Genomic DNA, 23,092 nt, shown 5'->3' with positions numbered 1-23,092 from the left:
AACAGCTGAACAATCCCTGTCCCCCCCCCACCACATTAACGGACATGTCCAACATCTGGGGCAGTCTGTCCACTCTCCAATAAACTACTTCCACCCAAAGACCAACAATGTCAGGTGTTGAGTCACCTGACATTGCAGGATCATCTGTTACTGCAGGAACACTCTGCACACAAAGATTTCAAAACAGTTTATAATTTTACTGGCTTACATAAATGCCTAACACCAATTATCATCCAGCTGTGAGCCCATAGTGCCTTCCTTAAGTGATCTCTTACCTAGTTAACTACGCTTATGAGGTGCTTCTCCAGTGGCTCAGATGAGGGTTTTGAGATGCTCGTGGTCAGTGACCTGTAGTAGCTCAGGCCTGAGAGAGCAGTCTGGCCCAGCTGGCTTTCTGAAGCCAGGGAGGGCATTGCTTGAGGGGTGGCAAAGCTGTGCCGGTACTGTCATCTTGCGAAAGGGCAATGTGTTCCTCTCCAGTAGCCTGGCTGTCCCTTCTATTGCACTGCGGCTGAGCACTCCCACTGATTTCTGGAAGAATGGACTGCAGGACATCTGTGATACGACTGAAGCCCCAATCACAGCCTGCCCAAGGCGAAGGAGATTGCGAGCCTGCATGGCCAATTATGAGCATCCCTGAAAGATGCTACCAATGGTGCCATGGACCCCTGCAAGGAAGGCCCACCTACAGCGACCATTGCTGTGTCCACACGCTTCATGGTTGCCTGCAGATTGTCGATGGCATGCACCAGAACCCTATACAATTTGGAACCTTTCACCATGCCTGGCATGTGGCAGTAACTCCCAAGCAGTAGCAGGTGTTGAGTGTGTGAGTGTAAGTAGAAGGAGGTGTAATGAAGTGCTCTGTTATGATTGAAGGAGGTGCAGTGGAGGAGGGAAGGATTGGTAGCGCTGGGGGAAAAGTGTGATGTTACGGAACTGTGTTCAGAGTAAGAGAGATGCGAAGAGGAGTCTTACCTTGGCATTCCTGATAAGGTCATTAAACCTTTTCCAGCAGTGCAGCCAAATCCTGGGAGTGATGTTGGTAGCACTGACCTGCTCAACCACCTGTCTCCATGCATGCTGACTTATTTCTCGTAACATTCATCTGCTGTCTGAGAGAAGCAGGACCTGCTTCCTGGCCTTGACTTCTCCATCGCAGTATCAGGAAATCAGGGCGCCCTGTCCATCGTGCCTTCTGTTCTACAACATGCTTTCCACACACCATCAATGAAAAGTATACCTCCCGTTTAAGAGGCGCAGGCTGGCTTTAAGAAGCGCCAAACCTGTTAGATTTCCTGGCCTCCCAAACGATGAGCTGCCTACTGTCAGTGCAATTAGCACGGGCAGCTCACCACTCATATTTAAATGAGACCCGATCACCAAAATCGATTGGGCCTTCTGCCAATGGAATTGGGCAGGCAGAGTGCATGCCCTGCCTACTGTCTGCCCAATGTACACTGTGGATGAAAATTGCCCTCAATGTCTCTGGGCTTCCAAGTGCATGGGCGAGGGTAAGTGACAGGATGGTTGAGTAGTCACCACTGTTACTAGAAGTAGAGGGGAATGCAAGGTCTTGCTCTTTAACAATTTTCTCAGCTAACCACCTCCCCTTGACATTCAACGGCATTACCATCGCCGAATCCTCCACCATCAACATCCTGAGGGTCACCATTGACCAGAAACTTAACTGGACCAGCCATATAAATACTGTGGCTACAAGAGCAGGTTAGAAGCTGGGTATTCTGCAGTGAGTGACTCACCTCCTGACTCACCAAAGCCTTTCCACCATCGACAAGGCACAAGTCAGGAGTGTGATGGAATACTCTCCACTTGCTTGGATGAGTGCAGCTCCAACAACACTCAAGAAGCTTGACACCATCCAGGACAAAGCAGCCCGCTTGATTGGCACCCCATCCACCACCCTAAACATTCATTCCCTTCACCACCGGCGCACCGTGGTTGCAATGTGTACCATCTACAGGATGCACTGCAGCAACTTGCCAAGGCTTCTTCAACAGCACCTCCCAAACCCGCGACCTCTACCACTTAGAAGGACAAGAGCAGCAGGTACATGGGAACAACACCACCTGCATGTTCCCCTCCAAGTCACACACCATCCCGACTTGGAAATATATCGCCGTTCCTTCATCGTCACTGGGTCAAAATCCTGGAACTCCCTTCCTAACAGCACTGTGGGAGAACCGTCACTACACGGACTGCAGCGGTTCAAGAAGGCGGCTCACCACCACCTTCTCAAGGGCAATTAGGGATGGGCAATAAATGCTGGCCTTACCAGCGACGTCCACATCCCATGAACGAATAAAAAAAATGCTGTATCCTGGCTTGCAGCCTCTGGAGGAAAAACGGTACTGTTAACTTTGGTCTGCTTGAACAGCAATCCATCTTAATCAGCTACTTTGGGAATCTCATATGTAGATAGTGATTGCTGATGAAGCGATTGAAGAATAAATAGAAACATTAAATAAGAAAATGTGTCTCTTCTCACAAACACACTGAAGGCACAGAGACTCTCACATCTCTATCCCTAACTGCCAAGCCAGGGTTGAAGACAATTATTGCTATTGCTTGTTCTTCATGTGCTGTTGAATGCTGGATGATTTTCCCCAGTGGTCTGGTATTCCCTGACATTGTCTGTTGTATTCTTCTGCAGGAGAAATGCAGTCACATTCAGTCAAGATTCATGGAATGGATGGTAGTAATGGTAAGTGTAATATGGTGTGAGACCTCAATGTGCTAGCATGCTTCACAGAATGTGAGACACTTGACTTGAGCACTGCCAAGTGACTTTGCTTCTAGGAAAGGAATATGATGCCACGTGATACCTTAAAGAACAATGCTTGACTACTGTTCTAGGGAATACCTATGTGCTTCTCTATGATTCAGTTATCTGCCCTGTTATTCATTTGAAAAACATTTTTGTCTTTGCTGACTTAGTGAGGTCATTAAATTTCTTCTGACTCTATGAGGGGGTACTTGGGGTTACAGAGAATCCATTCATAGCCACAGCCAGGTCCTTCCACATAACCTGTGCTGCTGTATGTGATGGCTTCTTCCCAAGATATTTGACAGGGCTGGCCTCCTCCAATTTCAGTGGGCACAAGTCCCACTCCGCCGCACTTACAGCACTGCACTGGGGATCTAGGAATTTCCAGGCTTCTTTGTTTCTTTAATGTTTTAATCCTCTCTCCATTACTTGACTGATGTGATCTGAAACCTCTTTCCTCTCTGCGTTTGTAATATATATATTTCCCCCTCCTCTTTTGCTGATTGTATTAATATGCCTTTCTGCCTTGAGCCAAAACATAAATCTGCCTGTTCTCTCCACAGATGTTGACTGACCTTCTGTCTGTTGCCAGCATTTCATGTTTCTGTTTAAACACTTTGATACCTTCTTTAAAACAGTTGGAATTCTCATTTCCGAATCTTGTTTTGGTTAATTTAGTTTTGCTTGAGGCTATCTCCATCTGGGCAGATTCAATAAAATTCATAAGGCAACTCTCTTAACTCAAATTGAAAGCGGGTAGTTTCCAGATACATCACAAAAAAGTCTGATGATTTTTTAAAATGTTATAAGATTACCATCTGTTAAAGCATGATCTAGTATTTAAACACCAGCATGTGCTGTTTTGCCAATTTACGAAAGATTGCCTAACATTCTGTTACCTTTGCACCAGCCCTCTTGCTAATTGTGCTAGAACCCTGGAGATATTCTTTCCTCTCGTTGTTAATGATAATAAAAAAGTAGATGCGACGAAATTGATGATTAAAAGTGAATGTGACCATTTCTTCCATTGGGTATCAGAGGAGTACAGAAACAAAAGAAAAAGAGTGCTTGTTAAAGGGCTATGATAATAAAAATGCATTAATGCAAGGGGGAGTATTTAAGCAAAAAAGTGTACTAAGTTATATGCAGAATGGGAGTTAGGGTTACAAAAGAAAGGAAGGATCTGCATGAATTAGCACAGTATTGCCAGAAGTGAATTGTAGAGGGTTTTTCACCCACTAAGAATGTGTGCAGTGCATATTGTAAGCTATATGACAGTGCAATGAAAACTGAAGGAATGAATGGCCTGGAGCACAGAGATCAGAGGAGGTGCACCTTACACAGAACAAACTACCCCAGGGAGGAAATCCATCATGACAGACACAGCTACCTGCACATGAAAATAGACAGGCTCACGATGAGGCACAACCTCTGCAGAAACATTGAAACTGAGGCATGCCACTTGGTCTATGAAACCCATAGGCACAGTCAACTATCTATGCTGCATTATTGGTGGCAGTGAAGGCTACCATTCTTCTCAAGTTTTATGTAATAGGGTCCTACCAGATATCCACAGGGAACAACACAGGTATCTGTTGCTATCCTGTCCACTGCTGCATTAAGCCTGGATGTGGAGATGCTGGTGATGGACTGGGGTGGACAAATGTAAGGAATCTTACAACACCAGGTTATAGTCCAACAATTTTATTTTAAAATCAGGTGAGTGACGAAGGGGATAATCTCCGAAAGCTTGTGATTTTAAAATAAAATTGTTGGACTATAACCTGGTGTTGTAAGATTCCTTGCATTAAGCCTCGTTCCACCTACATATACTTAAGCAAAGACCAGCAGAAGCAGGAGAAGAGGCAGCAAGTTTTTCACCATTGGTCACTTCTACAAGCTAAGAGTATTGTTGTACGCATCTATCTATTCATTGGCCTACCAAGAATAATATGGCATGCTCAGTACAAAGGGCAGTTATCACAAGCTCACAAGATATTTACGGATGAGGCAGCCCATTCGGCCCATCTTAATTCATCGGTGCAGAAAGATTCTTAAGACATCCCCCTTACACCCATTGTAACATTTAATCATTCCAGGGTTATTGCCTCCATTACTCTATCTGGAAGTTTATTCCACATTTTGTTCACTATGTGAAGAAGAATTTCCTGATATCAGTCCTAAAGTTACCTTCTACTAGTTTAAACCTGTATCTTCTAGTTCTACTCCTGCAATTTAATTTAAAATAATATTCTGTGTTAACTTTCTCTATATCCCTAACAATCTAATGCACTCTATAAAAACACCTCTCAGATGCCTTCTTTCTAGGCTGAAATGTCTAGGTTTCTCTAGTCATTCCTCATAACTCAGGACCCTGAAACTATGGATTAGCCTTGCGGTTCTTCTCTGCACTGCCTCCAGCGCTTGAATATTTCTCTTACTTCTTGGCAATGAGAACTGGATGCAGTATTCAAGGTACGGCATTATCAGTTATATTATCTTCTGTGACTTACCTTGTACTGTTTTGGTTATGCAGTTCAACATTCTATTGGCTTTGTTGATTGCTGACCTGCATTAGTTGGACATGTTTAGTCCTGAGTCTACTAAAACTCCTAGATCTCTTTCAGCTTCATGCTTAACTTTTCAAGACTATTAATGTAATGTGTATGTAATCTAGTTTTTATCCTCCTTTTATCTTTTTAATGACTTTTCACTGCCTGTCTGAGGGTAAATTCACTAACCACATATTCCCAGCGAGGAGCTGAGCTCACATCCCCTTCAAGTGTAGTTTCCTGCTGGGAGTGTGGGAGCACTGAATTTACCCATATGTGTGTATAATATACAATAGTTTTTCTACTTCTTTCCAGCTTTTTGAAAACCTATTCACAGCCATTAATTGTTTCTTACGATAATATTTACATATCTGGTTCTTGACTTTTGTTCTACCCTCTGTTTAGTCTTATAAAGGGGCTTATATCTTTCTGCTTCCATTCTGACAATGTGTTTACACATGAAACATTAACCTGTCTTTTCTTTTTTCGGATGTTGATAGGCAGTTAAAAAAAGCAGGAAACCAGAGCAGATTCCTGTATTTAAAAAAGGAGATAGAACAAGTCCAGGGAACTATAGACCAATTAGCTTAACGTCAGTGGTAGGAAAGATAATGGAATCTTTACTCAAAGATGCAGTAGGAAAACATCTAGAAAACGAAAATATAATAAAGAGTAGTCAGCACGGATTTCAGAAGGGAAAGTTACAGTAACGGAAGAGGTAGTTGAGATACTGGATGGACTAAAAATGGAAAAAGAGGAGGTGCTAGCAAAGGCTTGATACACTTAAAGTAGATAAATCACCCGGTCCGGATGGAATGCATCCTAGTTTGCCGAGGGAAGTAAAGATGGAAATTGCGGAGGTACTGGCCATAATCTTACAATCGTCCTTGGATATGGGGGGGGCGGGGCCTGACGACTGGAGAACTGCAAATGTCATTGTTCAATAAAAGGTGTAAGGATAAACCCAGCAACTACAGGCCAGTCAGTTTAACCTCAGTAGTGGGGAAACTTTTATAAATGATAATCCGGGACAAAATTAACAGTCACTTGGACAAGTGGGGATTAATTAAGGAAAGCCAGCATGGATTTGTTAAAGGCAAATCATTTTTAACTAACTTGATTGAGTTTTTTGATGAGGTAACAGAGAGGATCGATGAGGGCAATATGGTTGATGTGGTGTATATGGACTTTCAAAAGGCGTTTGATAAAGTGCCGCATAATAGGCTTGTCATCAAAATTGAAGCCCTTGGAATAAAAGGGGCAGTGGTAGCATGGATATGAAATTGACAAAGTGATAGGAAACAGAGAGTTGTGGTGAATGGTTGTTTTTCGGACTGGAGGGAGGTGTACAGTGGTGTTCCCCAGGAGTCGGTACTAGGACCACTGCTTTTCTTGATATATATTAATGACTTGGACTTGGATGTACAGGGCACAATTTCAAAGTTTGCAGATGACACAAAACTTGGAAGTGTAGTAAACAGTGAAGAGGATATTAATACTCTTCAAGCGGACATAGACAGGCTGGTGGAATGAGCGAACACATGGCAGATGAAATTTAATGCAGAAAAGTGCGAAGTAATACATTTTGGTAGAAAGAATGAAGAGAGCCAATATAAATTAAAGGGTACAATTCTAATAGGGATTCAGGAACAGAGAGATCTGGGGGTACATGTGCATAAATCGTTGAAGGTGACAGGGCAGGTTGAGAAAGCGGTTCAAAAAGCATATGGTGCTTTATAAATAGAGGTATGGAGTACAAAAGCAAGGAAGTCATGATGAACCTTTATAACCCACTGGTTCGGCCACAACTGGAGTATTGTGTCCAGTTCTGGGCTCCGCACTTTAGGAAGGATGTGAAGGCCTTAGAGAGGGTGCAGAAGAGATTTACTAGAATGATTCCAGGCATGAAGGACTTCAGTTACATGGATAGAATGCAGATGGTGGGATTGTTCTCCTTAGAGCAGAGAAGGTTGCGAGGAGATTTGATAGAGGTATTCAAAAATCATGAAAGGTCTAGACAGAATAGATGGAGAGAAACTGTTCCCCAGGAAGGGTTAAGAACCAGAGGACATAGACTTAAGGTGATTGGCAAAAGAACCAAAGGCAACATGAGGAAAAACTTTTTTACCCAGCGAGCGGTTATGATCTGGAATGCACTGCCTGAAGGTGGAGGCAGATTCAATCATGGCTTTCAAAAGGGAATTGGATAAGTACTTGAAAGGAAAAAAATTGCAGGGCTACGGAGAAAGGATGGGGGAGTGGGACTAGCTGTTTTGCTCTTGCAGAGAGCCAGCATGGACTCAAGGGGCCGAATGGCCTCCTTACGTGCTGTAACCATTCTATCATTGACCAACCTTATTGAATTCTTTGAAGAAGTAATAGAAAGAGTTACGATTATCTCTGAGATCTAATCTATTTGGATTTTCGGCAGGGCTTCAATAAGGTACTGCATTGTAGATTTACGACTAAGGTCAGAGCACATGGAGTCAGGGGACAGGGAGCAGAAAGCATAGCAAGCTGGCTACAAAACAGAAAATAGAGAGTAGGGGTTAAGGGTAACTACTCAGACTGGCAAAAGGTGGGAAGTGGCGTTTCACAGGGATCGGTGCTGGGACCACTGTTGTTCACAATTTACATTAACAATTTGGACTTGGGAATCGGAAGCACAATTTCAAAATTTGCGGACGACAGCAAGTTGGGTGGTGTAGTTAATACAAAGGAAAAATGTGTCAAAATGCAAGGAGGCATTAATAAACTTGTAGAATGGGCATGTAATTGGCAAATTAATTTCAATATAGATAAATGTGAGCTGCTGCATTTTGGTAGGAAGAATAAGGAGGCCAAACACTCCTTGGATAATAGTTTAAATGGGGTAGAGAAGCAAAAGGATGTCGCCCCTTAACCTTCTTAGCTCTATGGGAAAAAAACCTTAACTTCTCAAGTATCTCTTCGTAACTGTAGTCCTTTGTTCTTGATAACATGCCAGTGAATCTTGCATGCAGCATCTTTTCCATTGCCTTTATATCCACTGTATAATGGGGTGCCTAATTCTTTCAAGCATTTTCCTATAATTGATGTTAAGCTAACTGGCCTGTAATTATCAGATCTGTGCCTTATTAAATTTTAAAATATTAGCACTACATTTGCTATCCTCTAGTCCTCAAATACTTCTCCATTATTTATGGAGCTTTGAAAAATATCAACCAAACCATCAATAATTTGCTGCTTTAATTCCTCGAAGATTCTAGGATACACAAATCACTAAACATAGCAATGCAGGTTAATAAGGCCATAAAAAAGGCAAACCAAGCACTGTGATTCATTTCAAGAGGGATAGAATTGAAAAGCAAAGAAGTTATGTTAAACATGTATAGAACCTTGGTTAGACCACACTTGGAGTACTGTGCAAAGTTCTGGCCCTCAAATGATAAAAAGGATATAGAGGCATCGGAAAAGGTGCAAAAAATATTCATAAGGATGATACCAGAACTGAGAGGATACACTCTCTGGAAAAGAGGAGGCTGAGGAGTCACCTGATAGAGGTCTTTAAAGATAATGAAAGGGTTTGATAGGGTAGATGTAGAGAAAATGTTTCCACTTGTGGGGAATCTAAAACTAGAAGTCATAAATATAAAATAGTCGCTAATAAATCCAATAGGGAATTCAGGAGAAACTTCTTTACCCAAAGAGTCGTAAGAATGTGGAACAAGGAGTAGTTGAGGCGACTAGCATTGATGCATTTAAGGGGAAGCTGGATAAACACACAAGGGAGAAAGGAATAGAAGGATATGCTGATAGGGTTAGATGAAGTAGGGAGGGAGGAGGCTCGTGTGGAGCTAAACACCAGCACAGACCTGTTGGCCTGATTGACCTGTTCTGTGCTGTAAATTCTATGTCAATGTCTGTCGAGAGAGAAACAGAGTTAAAGTTTCGTCAGCTGTTGAAAGGTCACTGACTTGAAATGTTAACTTAGATTGACCAGTGTATTTTGTATTGTGTTTTCTATCTGTGAAATGACTGAAAAGTACTATTGATTATGATGTATAATATTAACATGCATATGCTTCACCTATAATGCTTCCTTCAATACAAAATCTTTTTCAATTCCCTTGCCTCCTAGGAAGTGCATTATATTGAGGGAAGGCTGTACTTCAATAATTCACAGTTCTAGTTCGGATGAACACAAAACTTCGATGTCACATCATAATAGTAGCAATGATTAAATAATATTCATGCATTTCTATTAATTTGGATTCTCAGATCATGTGTAAGGTAATGTTTAATTTGTGTCTCATTTTGTAGGGGCGCAACCAATTCATAATTACAAGAAAGAAAACATGGCACCAATTTTATGGAATTGAGAGAGAGAATGGACGAAAGTAAGAAAGTGGGGCTTGCAGGGACAAGCCTTACTGTAGTTATTTAAACTCATTCTCCTTTAGCATTTTAACTCCTCTACCACTGCAATCCTAAATCTTTTCTTTTCTCTGCCAGCATATACATACTTCCAAATTTTCGCAGAGAAGCCTTGACATCCTTCCTAAAGTGTGGTGCCTAGAATTGTACACAATACTCCAAATGAGGCCTAATCAGTGATTTGTATAGCTTAAGCATGAATTCCTTGTTTTTACATTTAACTCCCCTATTTACAAAGCCAAGAATCCCATATGCTTTCTTAACCACCTTATAAACTTGCCCTGCCGCCTTCAAAGATTTGTGAATATGCACCCCCAGGTCCCTCTGCTCTTGCATCCCACTCAAAATAGTAACACTTAGATTATACTGCCTCTCCGTGTTGTTCCTCCCAAAGTGCATGACCTCACACTTATCTGCATTAAATTGCATCTGCCATGTGACTGCCCATTTCATCAGTCTGTCTATGTTCTCCTGAAGGCTGCTACTATCCTGCTCACTTTTTACTATGTCGCCAAGTTTTGTATCATCTGCAAACTTTGAAATTGTTCTCTCTATATCCGGGTCCAGGTCAGTTATATATAACAAAAGCAATGGTCCAAATACCGACCCCTGGGGGACCTCACTGCATACTTCTCCCCAGTCAGAAAACCTTCCGTTCATCAGTACTCTCTTCCTCCTATCCCTTAACCTCTCTAATACTTTTTGTGATTATTTAAAATTTGTGCCCTCCTATTAATATCTCGTGGACCTGTGGAAACAGTCTATCACTATTTACCTTATCACATCCTTTCTTATTCTTGAAGACCTCTGTCAAGTCACCCCTTAACCTTCTTAGCTCTATGGGAAAAAAACCTTAACTTCTCAAGTATCTCTTCATAACTGTGGTCCTTTGTTCTTGATAACATGCCAGTGAATCTTGCATGCAGCATCTTTTCCATTGCCTTTATATCCACTGTATAATGGGGTGCCTAATTCTTTCAAGCATTTTCCTATAATTGATGTTAAGCTAACTGGCCTGTAATTATCAGATCTGTGCCTTATTAAATTTTAAAATATTAGCACTACATTTGCTATCCTCTAGTCCTCAAATACTTCTCCATTATTTATGGAGCTTTGAAAAATATCAACCAAACCATCAATAATTTGCTGCTTTAATTCCTGGAAGTTTCTAGGATTTATCTCATCTGGTCCAGGAGGTGTATGGATATTTAATCCTTCCAATTTTTACATAACATATTCTCTACTTACTTCTACATGTGCTATAGATTATTTAGCTCCATTTACTATGACTGGAGTTTTAGCTCATTGGCTTATCTGTCCCTCTTTGATGAAGACTGATGTGAAGAATCCATTTAATATACCTGTTGTGTCCTGACCATCTATAATAATTTTACCTAATTTATCATTTAATGAAAGCACCAGTTCTTAGCCTTCCTTCTTCTATTAACATGGCTGTAAAACTTCTTTGGTTCCCTTTTGCTGCCCTCTGATTTGTCTACTTGTACTTTTTCTAATCCTTTCTTTAGCTAACTTCAGTTGCTTCTTGCTAGAATCCCAATCCTCCCATTTTTTATTTCCTTATACTTTTCAAATTTTTTTTTGTTTTTTTTAATCTTCTTTCTGATTGATATGATGCCCATTTATTTGTTGCTGTTCAGCCAATCAGCTGAAAGTTCAACACAAATACTGAAGTGTGACACCAAAGTGTGACGGATATAAGTGAAGGTCAAAATGCACACTAGACAAACTGAGGTGGAAATTGGTCCCCACTGTGCTATTTTTGGGTGGAAAATGTGAGCAAAAACGATATGTTTATTGGGGGTGGGGGTAACATCCCACATTCGACCTGCACCTGCGTTAAGAGAGCTGCCAAGTTGGTAATCCAGGCATCTCTGGTGTTTCCCTCAAACAGGCGTTAGTCCCCTTATCATATGCAAATCAGAAGCCTAATGCCTGTTTGAAGACCCTTACCGGAAATTCATCTGCTTGGAGCAGAACACACGCCAGGCCTGCTCTGCTCAGGATTACTGGTTCTTCATGAGGACTCAACAAGAATGTAAGTATTTATTTCTATACTTAACTTCACATGGAATCTGGGAGGAGCAGCAGTGCTCCTGGATCAAGGTTTGGGAGCAGAGCGGGCCGTCAGGAACCTGGCATTTGGGAGGTGGGTCTCAGCAGGGCTCAGGAGAGAGTGCTGGAGTCTGGCAGCATTCTGGGGAGGGCTTGGGTATGACACCACCAGGGTGGCTGACAGAAGGCAGTACTGGGTGGGAGTGAGGACTGGGTTTGAAATGCTCTCACTCTTCTTTTGCAGTGCTTAAATAACTGTGTTCACATTTGCAAATGTTGAAATGCTGCAGGTTTTGAGCTCTCAGTCTCCTTTCTGCTTTAATGTTCCAGGTTAGAGGGATCTGTTTTTCTTTCTCCCTCAAAGTCTGAAAACTATCTTTCACTCATCTAAACAGCTTAATTTCTTTGCTGGTAAAGGTTTTGTATTTAGTGGTTGCCTTGAGAATGGATTGAGTAATCATGTGACTGCGAAAAGGCACTGAGACTGGGACTGATCCGGATGACGTGTGATTAGCACAATGTTTTCATCCACATCTTTGAAGTCCAGGAGGACAGTTATCATTCAAATGGAATCTGGAGGAAAACACACTTCTTTCAGTATCTAAGCCACTATACCTTTTGCCACTGGAGTTATATTACATCAGGTGTGAAGCCCAAGCAGTGTGAGACTGTCAATTAGAGATGATCTCTCACCTCCTGGCTTCAAACCACTTGGGAGTCATCTTACTTCCTGACTTCCTTGTTGTACTGTTACTTTCATGTTGATATGCTTTAGAAATGGCTTTAGATTAATGGGAAAGTTATCTGCCATTGTTTAGTACACCTCACTTGCACCAGCACCTGGATGTACAACATAAAGTGGCACAGATGAAACATGTCCTTATGCACAATATGGGTTACGTGGTTCACAACATGTTCTGAGAATGAATATTGACAATCAAAAGTAAACACATGCACTTCCCATCTGGGCTGCACAGATTGAGGACCTGGAATGAAATTCAATGGTGCATCACAGCAACTTGAAGTGTTCAATTTCATTTTATGTTTGCTTTGATATGTTGACAATTGTGTAGGGCTTGGATGAGTGCTGAATATATTTGAAGAAAAAGCAATTTGACACAATCCTACTTTATGGAATTGCAAATGATAAAACATGAGCAAACAAACAATGAATTATGATCTGAAACTAGTCTGTGAGTATTTGATTGGATTTTGTTTAGGGACAAACATTGACATAAAAGCAATTACATATACAATTGTTTGATTTAATGAAATATATTTCATCAAGGTTTAACAAGATCTAATCAAATTTAACTAGTTTGGCTTCCTTAACAGTTCTGAACTAAAACATTAATCATTTGCATCAAACTGATTTCCCAATACCCTTTTTTATCATTCTTGGGATGTGGGCGTAACTGGCAAGGCCAGCATTTATTGCCCATCCCTAATTGCCCTTGAGGAGGTGATAATGGGTCTTCTTCTTGAACTGCTGCAGTCCGTGTGGTGAAGGTACTCCCACAGTGCTGTTAGGTAGGGACTTTCAGGATTTTGACCCAGCAACAATGAAGGAATATGTTATATTTCCAAGTCAGGATGGTGTGTGACTTGGAGGGGAACTTGGAGGTGATAGTATTCCCATGCAGCTGTTGTCCTTGTGGTGGGGGAGGTTGCAGGTTTGGGAGGTGCTGCCGAAGAATCCTTGGCAAGTTGCTGCAGTGCATCCTGTAGATAGTACATTGCAGCCACAGTACGCTGATGGTGGAAGGAGTGGATGTTTAAGCCGATGGATGGGGTGCCGATCAAGTGGACTGCTTTGTCCTGGATAGTGTCGAGCTTCTTAAGTGTTGTTGGAGCTGCACTCATCCAGGCAAGTGAAAAGTATTCCATCACACTCATGACTTGTGCCTTGTAGGTGGTACAGAGGCTTTAGGGAGTCAGGAGGTGAGCCACTTGCCACAGAATACCCAGCCTCTGATCCGCTCTAGTTGTCACAGTATTTATATGACTGGTCCAGTTCAGTTTCTGGTCAATGGTGACCCCCCCCACCAGGATGTTGATGGTGGGGGATTTGGCAATGGTAATGTCATTAAATGTCAAAGGGTGGTGGTTAGATTCTCTCTTGTGAGAGATGCTCATTGCCGGACACTTATGTAGCATGAATGTTACTTGCCGCTTATCAGCCCAAGCCTGGATGTTGTCCAGGTCTTGCTGCATGCGGGCATGAACTGTTTCATTATCTGAGGAATTGCAAATGGAGCTTAACATTGCAATCATCAGCAAACAGCCCCAATTCTGACCTTATGAGGGAAGGTCATTGCTGAAGTAGCTGAAGATAGTTCAGCCTCGGACGCTGCCCTGAGGAACTCCTGCTGCGATGTCCTGGGGCTGAGATGATTGGCCTAGAACAAACATAACAATCTTCCATTGTGCCAGGTATGACTCCAGCCATTGGAGAGTTACCCCCGATCTCCATTGACTTCAGATTTACTAGGGCTCCTGTATTTATCATTCAAAGCTCAGCAGAAGCGGCTGAGCGGAGCATAAACGCGGGAGAAGCGGCTGAGCGGAGCATAAACGCGGGAGAAGCGGCTGAGCAGAGCATAAACGTGGGAGAAGTGGCTGAGCGGAGCATAAACGCGGGAGAAGCGACTGAGCGGAGCATAAACGCGGGAGAAGTGGCTGAGCGGAGCATAAACGCAGGAGAAGCGGCTGAGCGGAGCATAAACGTGGGAGAAGTGGCTGAGCGGAGCACAAACGTGGGAGAAGTGGCTGAGCGGAGCATAAACGCGGGAGAAGTGGCTGAGCGGAGCATAAACGCGGGAGAAGTGGCTGAGCGGAGCATAAAGGGAGCCACACGAGGAATAAAAAATCAAGAAAAGTCAAAAAGTGATGTCACAAGACAAGAAGGAGTGCCAAGGTTAAGTCAGTGTAAGTATTTATTGGTTGGTGTGTTTACTGGTTATTGTTCTTAGTGGTTGGTGTCTTTAGTGGTTGGTGTTTATTAGTGGTTTGTGTTTTGGTGTTAGATATACAGTAAATTGCCTGAAACCTAAACAGCAGTTTAAACAACTAGCTAACATGGCAGGATAGCTGGGGCCCATCATACGTACATCCTGCACCATGTAAGAACTCCAGGACACTTCGTATGTCCTGGAAAACCACATGTGCAGGAAGTGCCACCAACTGCTCGAGCTCAAGCTCAGAGTTCCTGAGATTGAGGGGTGGCTGGCGTCACTGCAGATACACATACAGAAAGCTGAGAGTTTCATGGATAGCGCATTTAAGGAGGTGGTTCCGTCCCCCAGCTACAGAGAGTTCAGTCGGAGAGGGAGTGGGTGACCATCAGATAGACTAGGAGGAACAGGCAGGCAGTGCGGGAGTGTTGAATACCAGATATAAAGTATCAAATATTACAGTCTCCTCAGGAAATGTACAGGCACAAACTCTCAGACTATTACACAGTACTTTTTAAGTACCATTCAATGCTACCTTTTTTTGATAAGATTTTGCAATTTTGGATTTTACCATTTTTACGACAGTAGTAATTGAAAACTGTAACCAAAAGTGCAATTGCAACATTCAACTGAAATTTACTCAAATTGTTTCACTTGGCAGAACCTTCCAATTACAAATAGAGTTTATTTTAGGTAGTGTGATGTGATGGGGGTAGTTGAACCATAAGATTATACCAGGGCCAAAAATTCTGTTCTATATCTTGTGTACTCATTAGTGTGCATAGTGTAGAGAATAAATGTTGGAAGAAATATTACATTAGTGGATGTTCTGTTAGTACTTCCTATTTCATGTAAATTGTTAGCTGTAAGCTGCTGCATTGTTAAAGTTGCTGAGCTGAATCTGATATTATAATGATTAAAATCTGACCTGAAATATATACATTTTGTGTATAGCTGGTTACTGTGTTTTGTTAATACCTTTGACCTAGTGCACAAATAGGCATTCTCATTTTTGTGGATTTTATTTTTATTTTTATTTTGAAATCAGCTGCGATCAAATAAAATGTTTTTCAGGTCAAAGCTAAAATAGAAAGATGCTCATAAATACAAAACTTCAGGTTTAATTGTGAAATCACAGCAAGTCAAAAAAACTGTGTGCTTACTGCAACAGTGGCTGTTGGATGGTATCAATATACTAATAATGTATGCTGATATTTCACAGCACAATTACACCCTAGTGGTCTCCAGAAGAATTCAACACAACAAAAGTGCCCTCTGCTTAAAGGGCTGTTCAAAGACAAATGTCATATAAACATCAAATGAAAAATAGTGTCGAAGCTCCTCGAATGGCCCATTTGGGAAGCGGTATGCTTAGTACAAAACTGAGCCATATGAATTAGGAAAGCTTCAGCTTTGATCCGTCTTCCTTGATGAGTTAGCTGCTTTCAGCAGGGTGGCACTCTAACTGTGTGAGAGTGGAGAAAATTCTGCCAGGGTTCCTGCTACATTACTAGACTTTACTCAGATATTTCTGATAGATAGTTATTAAAAATAAATAAAGGTTTTTATGAATTGATTTATTACAGTATTTATATTTGCCACAGTTCCAACTTTAGGTCGCCATCCAATGACTCCTGCTGGAAAATGCTTAGATGTCAGATGATGAGACGATATGGGTCACCTGTACTGGTCCCCATTGCCAAATAGTCTGTGGCTCATCACTATCTAGGTTAACACATGAAGAATGGTCACTTGGGAAAGGTACCAGAAAGATACCTGTGCCCACGGGATCTTACCTGAATGTTAACACCTTCAATAGAGGGAGAGAGAAATAAAAGACTTGAAACACTTCGATTTTCTGTAGTTTCAATATAGGATAACAACTAATTCTATCTCAAAGAAAAGCAAGTAGATTACATATTGTGTCCATTTAAATAATTTTCCAGAATTACTACGATTGCACAGGTAAGCACAGATAAGGAGACCATTCAGCCCATCTAGCTCATCCTTCCATAGAAACCTAAGATCACCCACATCACAGCATTTAACCACTTCCTGAAAGTTTCAAGAGTTTTTGCCTCCACTAATCTATCCATAGGACCATTCCAGGTATCAATTACTCTTTGTACGAAGAACTGCTTCCTGGCTTCAGCCCTGAACTTTCCTTTTATGGTGGCCCCTTGTCTTTCAGTTGTGGTTTACCTGAAGTAGTAACAAATATGTTAATGCATCCGCATCAAAATTCTCTGTCTGCTATTTTGATTATATTCATTATAATAATCAAAATGGGAAACTTCATACAAACACTTTTACTAATATAGCACAAAGCAATTTCAACTCAATTCAGCTCAGCATCGGCAAAATTCTAAGTCTGCTGCATGCTGTGCAATATCTTTATGGATCGGAGGCTCACGACGGGCTTGGATGAGGAGCAGCAACAATGCATAGAAGACCAGGAGGACAATGGAGTATAGAATTTAACAGCAGCATAGGAGCTATGACAGCCAGAGAGCCAGGCGCAGGAGGAACTCACTGCCAGGGCTTCTTCTAGTCAGCTCTGCAAATGTCTCCTGCAACCTTCTATTGCACTTCACTACAATCAATGAACTGCTAGTTGCCTTACCTCTTTAACTATGCCTCCAAACTGTATGGATGCTAAATTGGGTCATGTAGCGTCCGTTGTTTCGGCGCTACGCGGTCTCTCCGACATTCAAGATAGCGTCTTGGATGTGCACGCATGTTTCCTGCGTGACGTGCGCCAGGCGCCATCTTGGTATAGGAGTTAGCGCAGGCGCAGATAACGAATGCTGGAATCATGTAAAGTAGGGAGAAAATGGCTTCAATCAGTGTGCAATGCTGATTTAAAGTGATAGACATCAAACGCTCAACTCAACGCACAGTCTGAACCCCGACCATCTGAACGTGTCTTGGAGTGGCTGGAGGACCCCCCACCAGTGTTATTTAAAGGGACCATGCAGGATTTACAGATTAGTGGCTGGATTATTGCTTCTGGATGCCAGGACATTTGTAACTGTTTTTGGAGGTCTCCTAGACTTCAATACTAGGACGCGGGGACATAGCCTAACATTTAGAGCCAGAATGTGCAGGAGTGAAGTTAGGAAATGCTTCTACACGCAAAGGGTGGGAGACGTTTGGAACGCTCTTCTGCAGATGGCAGTTGATGCTAGCTCAGTTGTGAATGTTAAATCTGAGATTGATAGATTTCTGTGAACCAAGGGTATTAAGGAATATGGGGCTAAGGTGGGTATATGGAGTTAGGTCACAGGTCCACCATGATCTCATTGAATGGCGGAGCAGGCTAGAGGGGCTAAATGCCACTGCCACTTGCTGCCTCTTGATATGCGCCACCTTCTCCTGCAAGAAAGCAGGATGTGTGTCTGGGTGATGTGCTTGTCGTGGTTGAATAGCTGTCAGTGTGTGTGGCCTGTGAGTTGTGGGTGGGCGGCTTGAAACAGTGGTAATGTGTTAGGGTGAGAGGAAGCATCTGTTTGGAAGAGTTGAATACTGCTGGAAAGAGTTTATTGGTATGTGGGCGATGGGGGGTGTAGTGCGTAGGTAGTAGGAGACGCCACTTGACAGTTGACCTCATTCACCTTGACCACTCATGTCAAAGCATTGAATTTCTTCCTGCACTGCATCCATGTTCATGATGTTGTGCACCTGGCATTAACTTTGTCCCCCGCTGGCTCCCATTGTCTTTTTAGTATATGTCTGGAGGGCCTCTTGCCCCCTCCCCCCTACCCTGCGGAAATAGGAATGTTCCTCCTTCTGTCCACCTCTTGCACCCAAAGTATCTAGTGCATCAGCAGAGAAACTTGGTGCACGCACTCTCGCAGGCCTGGTACGAACTCATCGGCAGGTTGGTGAGGTCTGGCGTGCAGATTGGAGGATGTGGGATTTTAGTAGTGCACAACCCTTATTCAATGTTTTACCATAACTCATCAGTGTGTAAACATAGGGATGGGACCTGCATCTGTGTTTTATGTGTGCGATGTCTGATCTCCGTTCACACTCCATGCAGATGGTAGACTGTTATTTTCATCAAATAACAGGTACCAGCTACCTTTAAGAGATTGCTAAGAAACATCCTCCCTTTAAGAGATTGAGCTCCCTCTGGTGGTGGAAAGTGCGAATTGCATTGATTCCACGTGCAAGGCCTGGAAAGGAAGGCTGATAAGTCCTCGGGTGGGTCCAAACTTGCATCCTGCCTGCGTAGGGTCCATTGGGCACGGGGTACTAGCGCATTGCGCTACCCCTGCCCGAAACAGACCCTTATCCAATTTTTCCCCCTTTATGTTCAGTTTGATTTACTTCTGCACGGTAAAAGAATGACAGGATACAAAATATATGTCAAATGATTTAGTGATTGACTGAAATCACCGTGCTAAGTCATTGACTCCAGTGTAGCCAGCCATTTATCCATCTGTTGCACTGTCGTGGTGTGGAGCCATGCATCTTTTTTTATTTATTCATCCATGAGATGTGGGTGTCACTGGCAAGGCCAGCATTTATTGCCCATCCCGAATTGTCCTTGAGAAGGTGGTGGTGAGCCAACTTCTTGAACCGTTGCAGTCCATGTGCACCTACTTGGTGAAATACATGTGTCTTAACATTCTCAGCCTCACTAATGTCTGTATCCTGAGATAACTTAGGAGGGACATTCAGCATGTAGAACATCCATCCTGCCCCCACCGTCCCCTCAGCAACTACCTCCTTTGCTTCCCCAACAGTACCAATGACCTGTAGCCTCACATTGTGCTGCCTCATATTCACCATTAAATAATGGGTGCAACTTTTGTGTTTCTGGACTGCTGATTAATTCTAAGTGCTGGTAATAATGTCTGATGCCATGTGGCTGTGCCATGAAGACGACTAGTTACTTCATCCTCCATGAAGAGAGCAGATGAAACACGGTTTGTACCTAAGGACTATGTGAGCTTTCAGTATATTAAGTATGAAGCACATGTGTGCAATCAGTGCATATGGAGATGTTGTTATAAGATATGGTGCAAATCATAGGATATATAATTAATATTGTATATACCAGGTGGTCTGTGCAGTCCTTCACTTGCCTTGTGTACTGCTCATGTGCTGTCAAAGACTTCATCTTGCACAGCCCAACTGTTCCACTCCTTGTGCTGTTGTTCATTTCTACTTTAGCCTTTAAACATAAGAGCAGCGTGAATCAATAATACAATCTCACAATACATTTATTAATTTAGCTATGTAAAAATTGCCTTTGCTTCATTAATATCCTTAATAAGTCAGAATTAAAAACATCTCCCTCTCAAATATTATGCTCAAAAATATCTGAATCCATAGACTAAAAATATTGGCCTAGAATTTCTTCCTTGGACACAACCCGAAAGTTAGACCCAAAAATGCACCCATTCTGCCGATGTCAAGTTACGCTCAAATTTAGAATACGCCTGAACATATAAATAAGCAGAGATCAGCGTAAACAGTCGACCCAAGGAAAGTGCCAAACTCACATCATATATTCCTTCTTTAAGTATGAAAATTAAAGATTCATCTCATTTAACCATCATTCATGCTCATCAGGCACAACAAATTTAAGAATCTGTGATCGGGGAAGCTTTTCAATTTTTAATGTGATTTATACTGATGTTACAAAAATACATTAAAAGAAACAGAAAATACTGTGCCGGTCTCAGTAAGGATAAATTTTTTTTAAATTTCAATAAGACGCCAGAAAAATGACCTTGTTTCTTGCTATGTGTAAAAATCTGGCCGTAATAGGAAGAGAGCCTCTGAGCAAACGCAGTTGCAGGAAACTCGCATTTGCTCAGAGGCTTAGAGGAAGCGCCATTATTTTTGGCAAAGATAAGTTCAGGTGGAGGGATTGACAGATGATCGTAAAAGTTGAGGCGTTTTGGGCATATTGTACTTACGCTGAAACTCACACCCAAAATTCCATGATCTTTTAGGCTGTGTATTTGCTATGCATGTGTCTCTGGACTAAAAAATATGCAGGAAATTCCAGAGCATTACTCCGAACAGCATCAGCATCTCCAGGAATTTCTATATTCCTTGGGATAGCCATTTAAAAAAAAATATTTCAGCTGATGGACCCTGAAGTAAAACCTAATAAGTTCAATAACAATACTACTGAAAATGTCGGATGTTGCCTTTTTACTGAATATGTATATATTTTAAACATCCTAAGTTAAAAACATTGATATAAAGTTATTTTGTCTGCCTTGTTCTTGTCTTAATCAGACCCCCATTATAGAAACTTCCCTATTTTCATTTCCATTGAGATCATGAAAATTAAGTGGATTCTATAATTGGTAGCTGAACACAATTCCAGTTTTATGTCCGGGCAGCAATCTACCTCGTTATATCTAAATTCATACATTTATTCTGCTGCCAGTCTAAAAATAAGAAAGGCACTTTTGGCTGACCCGAGGGTGATTATTTTTTATTCTGCCATTTGTGAACAGCATTTAAATGTAACACCCTTTGATTTTATGAAGTTGTCTGCAGGGTGTGTCTGTAGTAGCTGTGGACTTCGCAAATGAATGATGGTCAATAGAGCGTGGATGGACTGATTCAGATGATGTTCTGGGTGGGAAATTGGTGGGAGGGTGGCGGTGGAGATGGGTAAAGGAACAATTTAGGCGAAGCAACGTTCAATAAGTGGCTGGTGTACATCTCTGGCTGCAGGCCTTTGTTGGAGATCTTCTGTTGCAGCTACATCCTATGGCTCATCAGGATCCTCCTCTTCACCTGTCAACAATGGTAGCTTTCCCTGTTGCCTGGTAAAGTTATACAAGAGGGAGCACACCACCACTATCCTCGACACTCAGGGATGTACTGTAAGGAAATGCCCAGACTGATCCAGGTAGTGGAATCGTTGTTTAAGGACTCCTATCAAGTGTTCAATGACAGCTCTGGTTGAGCCATTACTGCTGTTGCATCTGATCTCCACAGGTGTCCATGGATTTTGGAGCTGGGTCATCAGTCAGATATAGGGGGATGTCAGCTAGCTTCCGACATGTTGCTAATCCCCAAAGAGAAAGGTAATGCTGAATTACCGCAGGGTGTGGACATCATGAGAGCTACCTGGAAAGCAGGATCACACCTGCATTAACTGCTGCTAGTTGGCTAAAGAATTGAAACCCTCTTCTCAGTGTCCCCGAACTTTACCTGGGTCTCCCTCTCCTTACATCCCCTTGTTCTGGACTCTCCCACCAGAGGAAATAGTTTCTCTCTATCTACCCTATCAAATCCTTTAATCATCTTAAACACTTCAATTAGATCTTCTATATTCAAAGGTCTACAAGCCTAGTTTATGCAACCTGTCTTCATAACTTAACCCTTTTGGCCCTGGTATCATTCTGGTGAATCTGCGCTGCACCCCCTCCAAGGCCAGTGTATCCTTCCTGAGGTGCGGTGCCCAGAACTGAATGCATTACTCCAGATGGGATCTAACCAGAGCTCTGTACAGCTGTAACACAACTTCCACCCCTTTGTATTCCAGCCCTCTTGAGATAAAGGCCAACATTCGATTAGCCTTTAAATTATTTTTTGTACCTGTCCATTAGTTTTTAGTGATTTCTGTACTTGGACCCTTGAACCTCTCTGCTCATCCACAGTTCTTAGCTTCTCGCCATTTAGAAAATACTCTGATCTATCTTTCTTAGGTCCAAAGTGGATGACCTCACACTTTCCCACGTTGAACTCCATCTGCCACAGTTTTGCCCATTCACTTAATCTGTCAATGTCCCTTTGTAATTTTCTGCTCCCATCTACACTATTTACTGTGCCACCTAACTTACTGTCATCAGCAAGCTTGGATATAAACTTGGAATTGTAGTAATCAGTGAGGAGGATAGTAATAGACTTCAAGAGGACATAGACAGGCTGCTGGAATGGACTGACACATGGCAGATGAAATTTAATGCGGAGAAGTGCGAAGTGATACATTTTGGCAGGAAGAACGAGGAGAGGCAATATAAACTAAATGCTACAATTCTAAAGGGGGTGCAGGAACAGAGAGATCTGGGGATATATGTGCAGAAATCTTTGAAGGTGGCAGGACAGGTTGAGAAAGCAGTTAAAAAAGCATATGGGATCCTGAGCTTTATAAATAGAGGCATAGAGTACAAAAGCAAGGAAGTTATGTTGAATCTTTATAAAAAAACACTGGTTTGGCCACAACTGGAGTATTGTGTCCAATTCTAGGCACTGCATTTTAGGAAGGATGTGAATGCCTTAGAGAGAGTGCAGAAAAGATTTACTAGAATGGTTCCAGGGATGAGGGA

The sequence above is a fragment of the Heptranchias perlo genome, chromosome 3, assembly GCF_035084215.1.
Source record: "Heptranchias perlo isolate sHepPer1 chromosome 3, sHepPer1.hap1, whole genome shotgun sequence".
Lineage (NCBI taxonomy): Eukaryota > Metazoa > Chordata > Chondrichthyes > Hexanchiformes > Hexanchidae > Heptranchias > Heptranchias perlo.
Note: the sequence above shows the minus strand (reverse complement) of the source record.